Source organism: Sapajus apella, unplaced genomic scaffold (assembly GCF_009761245.1).
Source record: "Sapajus apella isolate SASKATOON/1434 unplaced genomic scaffold, GSC_monkey_1.0 scaffold239, whole genome shotgun sequence".
Classification (NCBI taxonomy): Eukaryota; Metazoa; Chordata; class Mammalia; order Primates; family Cebidae; genus Sapajus; species Sapajus apella.
This window is the reverse complement of record NW_022437179.1, coordinates 483,687-489,730: the sequence shown is the minus strand read 5'-3', so window position 1 is coordinate 489,730 and position 6,044 is coordinate 483,687. Positions and strand designations below refer to the sequence as shown.

At 48.8% G+C, this 6,044-nt stretch overlaps 1 pseudogene; it reads left to right on the top strand.

Annotated features, from left to right (window-relative positions):
- Positions 1-2,547: 2,547 nt before the first annotated feature.
- On the top strand, positions 2,548-5,016 carry LOC116544993 (annotated as a pseudogene).
- The last annotated feature ends 1,028 nt before the right edge of the window (positions 5,017-6,044 follow it).

Sequence of the window (6,044 nt, the reverse complement as noted above, 5' to 3'; positions counted from 1 at the left end):
CATTAGCAAGAATGTGGGATAACCAGAATATTCCCCGAAAAGTTTTACAACCACTGTGGGAAAATGTTCAATAATATCTGATACCTCTAAAACCAACAATGTGACTCTTACATATATACCCCAATCTAGTAATGTTCTATTTCTTGATCTGTGGTGAATTTTTTTTTGTATAAAATTTTTTTCTCTTTTCTTTTTTTTTTTTTTTTTTTTGAGGCAGGCTCTCACCCTGCCATCCAGGCCTGAGTGCACTGGCATGATCACTGCTCACTGTGATCTCAACCTCCCAGGCTCTGGTAGATCCTCCCATCTCAGCCTCCCAGGTAGCTAGCTAGGCACACACCACCACACACAGCTAATTTTTGTATTTTCAGTAGAGATGAGGTTTTGCCACTTTGCCCAGGCTGGTCTGGAACTCCTGGGCTCAAGTGATCTGCCCACCTTGGCCTCCCAAAGTGCTGGGATTACAGGTGTGATCCACCGCCCCCGGACCACCTGCACATTTCAAATAGTCAAATTCTTCTGTTGACTTCAGTAACTTTTCAAAGCTTTCTTGCACACAAAGTTCTCAGAAATCTTAAAGCTAGCATTTTAGAATAGAAAACTGAGCTGCTGGTTCACAGATGAAATTTTACCAATGAAATTTAAAAACAAAAGAAAGCTACTAACACATATCAGCTCAGAACAAAGATTAAAAATGACCAGCAGATCACTTTAACTTCCTCAAGCACTGGGAGTCATTCCTTCAGATGAACAACACTGTATCCCAAAGAAATGACAGCACTTCAAGAAAAGACTTCCTGTCGAAAGCAGCTTTACCGGCAAAAGACAGGAGGAAGCGAAGAAACCATTCCAAAAGTCTTGCTGCACTTTGGTGAAAGGATGCCAAGTGAGATCATCTAAGAAGCCCCAAGGACTGGCCAGCGGGTTTCTTCCCCACGCCCCACTAGAGGAGTGCTGCGGGCGGCCGTGCGGGAGAGGAACCCAGGGCAGGGACTTCAGCCCGGCGGCCGCCCGGCCAGCTCACACAGCAGAAGTTGCGGAGGCCGCTGCGCATCCACCCAGCTGTGCGCCCGGGTCCGAACTCACTGCCCGCAGCCTGGCGCGGCGCCCTCACCTCAAAAACGCTGGGTGGACTTCCCGGGAAACCCGCACTTCCCATGGGCATGGCAGCCGCCCGCCGCGCTTCCGTCCGCTGCGTCTCCGCCCTCCGCAGGTCACCCTCCGGTCCTGTGTTTCCAGAAGCATCGCGCTCACTGAGATGCTTCCAGCGGCCATGCCGCCCTCGCCTGCCCCTCCCGGCGCCGCCGCTGTCTCCACCGCCGCCCAGCGCCCCCCTGTGGCTGCTCGCTCTTCCGCTCCGCCCCGCCACCGAGAGTCCCAGGCGCAGGCGCAGCGGGGCCTTAAAGGGGCCGGCCACCTCCTCCGCACACCAGGTTAGGCCAGAGCGGGCACCAGCTGGAGCAGTCCCGAGGAACAGCTGCGCTCCCAGAACTGGAGATATCTGCTCGAAGGTTTTGGCTTCAAATACAGCAGAAGATGAAAAACAGAGGAATTAAAAGAGAGAATCCCTCCTTAAAGGGTGCCTGGGCCGTGTTCCTTGGCAGTTCGGGTGTATTTGCAGTATTGATCTGAAATGCTGTAGCTCCACCGACGGGATGTGTTTTAGGACGCAGTCCTCGTCTTCTGCATTAGACACGCCCTCCGGGTCAGCCTTGGTTTCTGCTGCCCCTCCATTGGCCACCTGCCCCTTCATTGCTTTTAGGGAAGAGGAAACAATTTTCAACATTGAAACTTGCCAGGGTTTCTAAGAACCTGTCTGTGGATGGGCTGCCTAAAGATCACTGGGGAAGACTTTTTTAATGCAGATTTTCTGTTGCAAGAATTTATAATTCTCTAAATCGACAATAAGGCCTAGAAAGAATCAAGAAGGCCTAAAGAATCTGCACGTATTAAGAGTTTTTCCGAGTTCCCCGACTTGAGAGAAGGAGCTGGCACGTGGGGAGCAGAGGCCTTGGTAGGCAGCGGAGGCACCGGGAGTGGCAGAGCAACCCTGCCGCCCCTCCATACCCCTCCCCACCCCCAGGCCCGCGTCCCGCGCCTATGGCCCCTGTACGCCCAGACAGCTCCCTGGACTCCGTACCCTGAGGCACCCACCAGTTCTCCACTGTGGCAGTCTCACCGAGTGGCACCTCCTGCCCACCGCTCTGGCCACAGCCCATCTGCCCACAGCAGCAACCGAGGCGACCATGACAGCGATGGAGGACGCTGCTGAGTGGAAGAGAGCGCAGCCCGACCACCGGGCCTACTTACTAGCCTTGCTCATTGTCTGTTTTTATGAGATTGTCTACTTTTCTAAGAACTTTTGTAAACAAAGATACTTTTTAAAAAGGATGACTCTAATTTATATTTAATCTAAAGAAGAAGGATGTCGGGCAACTTTGGGGTTTGGGGTTTTGGCTTCGTTTCTAAGTCTTCTCTTCATTCACTTTGGGGCTTGGGTGCCCCAGCTGCTTCAGGCTCCCTAGGACCTTCTGGGCCCCCACATTAATGAGGCAGTCACCTGGCGAGTCTGATGGGGCTGTCAGCGAGGCGCTGCTCCCACCTTTCTCCACGTTGGCGTCTGGCCCGGCGGGAAGGGAGAGGACACTGCGTTAAGCAGGTGCTCCAAATAGCCCGGTTAACCACTGGCAGGAGGAGCTCTCCCACATGGAGGACTTCCCCCAATGCTTTCTGGCCACCCCAGGACCTGGTGGCGGCGACCGTGGCCACAGACCTGCCAGAGCCGTGCAGCTTGCGGCGGTAGCAACCTGGTCCCCTGGCCCGGAGAAAGACCGAGGAGTTCAACGATCCCCTGGACCTGGACTTTATCCTCTCCAATTCGCTGTCCATCAGCAGTCGGTGGCCGCCACTGTGTCCTTGTCAGCATCAGCGTCTTCCTCGTCATTCCCGTCGAGCAGCGGCCCTGCCAGCACGCCCTCCACCTGCATCTTCAGCCGTCCAATGCCGGCGGGGGCGACCCAGGCATGGGGACCACACGGGCGGAGGCCTCCTCTATGGCAGCAAGTCCGCTCCCCCTCCGACTGCTCCTTTCAACCTGGCGGACATCCACAACGTGAGCCCCTCGGGCGGCTCCGTGGTGGAGCTCCTGCGGCCGCGATTGGAGACGGTGTCCATTCCACCGCCTCAGGCGCAGCTGCCAGGTGTCGAAGCGATGGGCAAGTTCGTGCTGAAGGCGTCGCTGAGCACCCCAGCATCGAGTATGGCAGCTGGTCGTCATCAGCGTCAGCGAAGACAGCCTGAGAGCAGCCACCTGGTGGTGGTGGTGGCGGCCCCCACAACGGCGGCCCACGGCGCCTGCATTCCAAGATCAAGCAGGAGGAGTCTCCTTGTGCACCCACTAGGGTGCTGGAACCCTCCCAGCCATGGCCACCGGCAGGCTGCACACCACGTCCCCCTGGGGTGGCAGCTCCCCAGCAGGACTGCTCCGATGCTGGGACCTGAGGAACTGCTGAGCAGCAGGGACTGTCACCCTGCCCTGCCGCTTCCCTGGCTTCCATCCCCACCCAGGCCTGATTACCCATCCTTCCTGCCTGACCACCCATCCTTCCTGCCTGACCAGACACAGCCACAAGTCCCGCTGCTCCATTACCAAGAGCTCACGCCACCCGGTTCCTGCCTGCAGGAGGAGCCCAGGCCAAACAGGGGAAGACGATCGTGGCCCAGAAAAGGACCGCCACCCACACTTGTGATTATGCGGGCTCCGGCAAAACCTACACAAAGAGTTCCCATCCCAAGGTACACCTGCGAACTCACACAGGTGAGAAACCTTACTACGGTGACTGCGCGGCTGTGGATGGAAATTCGCCTGCTCAGATGAACTGACCAGGCACTACCATAAACACGCTGTGCAATGCCCCTTCCGGCGCCAGAAATGCCACCGAGCATATTCCAGGTCAGACCACCACAACTTACACATGAAGAGGCATTTTTAAATCCCAGACAGTGGATATGACCCACACTGCCAAGGGAGAATTCGGGTTTTTGTTCGTTTTTTACCTTTTCACCTTGTCTTCCCGATGAGGAGCGGAGCCCAGCCAGAAAGCACTACATTCATGGTCAAGTTCCTAGCTGAGCCAACTTGTTAGTGGATAATCAGGAAAAATGAGGAATCCAAAAGACAAAAATCAAAGAATTGATGGCGTCTGTGACTAGATCTTCTATCATTCCAATTCTAAATCCGACTTGAATATTCCTGGACTTACAAAATGCCAAGGGGGTGATTACCCCCTTTCTCTAAGCAAGGCATAAAAAGGAATCAAGCCCCTTCTGGGCCAAGAGAATTTTGAGCGTTAGCCGTCTCTCGGTCACTGGCAACAAAGGACTCCTGATTCCATGTCAGAGTGTGGCGCTTTCCTTACAATTCGCTTGGTTACAACATTAGCAGTGTGAAAACAGACTAACTCCGGCACACATAGGTCTAAGTTAAATGAAAATTGACGGAAGAAGCAATGTCACGTGAACAGTAAGCATAAGGGGATTGAAAGCCTTATATTGCTACCAGTTATATTACTACCAGTAAAGAAGAGATTTTCAAATGAAATGTATTACCAGAGATTAATAAAAAGAGACATTTCATAATAACAAAAGCATCAATCCAACAAAAAGATATGCAATCGGAAATCCGCCCAATAGCTTAACTTCAGAGTTCACAAAAAAAATGGAGAAAATTAGAGAGAAATGGAGAATTCTATGAGCATGATTAGATATGTTAAAACTTTAGCAATAAATTTTAAAACTATAGAAAATTCCAACAAAGAACTAGAAAAACAAAAAGCATTAACCACACAGACTTTATGTATATAAATACATATGAACATCAATGAAAAAATATATATTTTCTCAAGTGTGAATGATACATTTACCCGGAGAAACTATATTTCAGGCCATCAAACAATACATTTGAAAATATTGAAATCATACAAGACATATTTTCTGACCATAGGAAAACGCATTAGAAATTGGTAGCAGTGAGGTGATCCTCTGGGCTGAATGTTTTTGTCATTCCCTAAATTCATATATTGAAAACTAATCCTTAATGTGATGGTGTTTGGAGGTGGAGCCTTTAGGAGGTGATTATGTCATGAGGGCAGATCCCTTATTAATTAGGTTAGTGTTCTTATAAAAGGGACTTCATTCAGTTCCTTTGCCCCTTCCACTATGTAAGAACACTGAGAAAAGACACCATCTATGAATCTGGAAACACCCTTAATCACACACTCATTCCGCTATTGTCTTGACCTTGGACTTCCCAGGCTCTGGAATTGTGAGAAATAGATTTCTTTTGTTTATAATCCACACAGACTATGGTATTCTGTTACAACAGCCGAAATGGACTAAGATACACGATTGTAAAAATACCAAGTATTTAGAAATTAAACATCAAAACTCTAAATGACAATTTTGTCAAAGTAGAAATCACAAGAGAAATTAGGAAATCCTCTAAACTGAAGGATATTGAAGTAAAATAAATCAAAATCTATGGGGTGCAGCTGAAATAATAGACAAAAAATGACATTTTAAAGTACTTCTATTAAAAAAGAAGATGTCAAATTAGTAACTTAGCTTCTGCCGAAAAAAACAAAAAGGAACAAATTAAACCAAAGCATGCAGAGGAAGGAAATAATAATGAAACTGAAGTCGATTACTGAGAAAGATAAATAAAATTAATAAACCCTAAACTTGGTTGTATGGGAAAATAATCAGTAAATTTTATAAAACCCTAGCTAGAATTATCAAGACAAAAAGATACAAATTAACAATAACAGAAATAAAAGAACATCAGACCACTGTGACCTTCAGGTCAAGAAAAGGAATATTAATAATTTTATGCCAATAAGCTTGACATCCAAATGAACAATTTCCTTGAGAGAGAACACTCATGAAAACTGACCTAAGAAGAAATAGAAAATGTGACCAGCCATATATAAATTGTAGAAATTGAATTTGTAATTGAAATCCTTCCCATAGAGAATACAGAAGGTCCA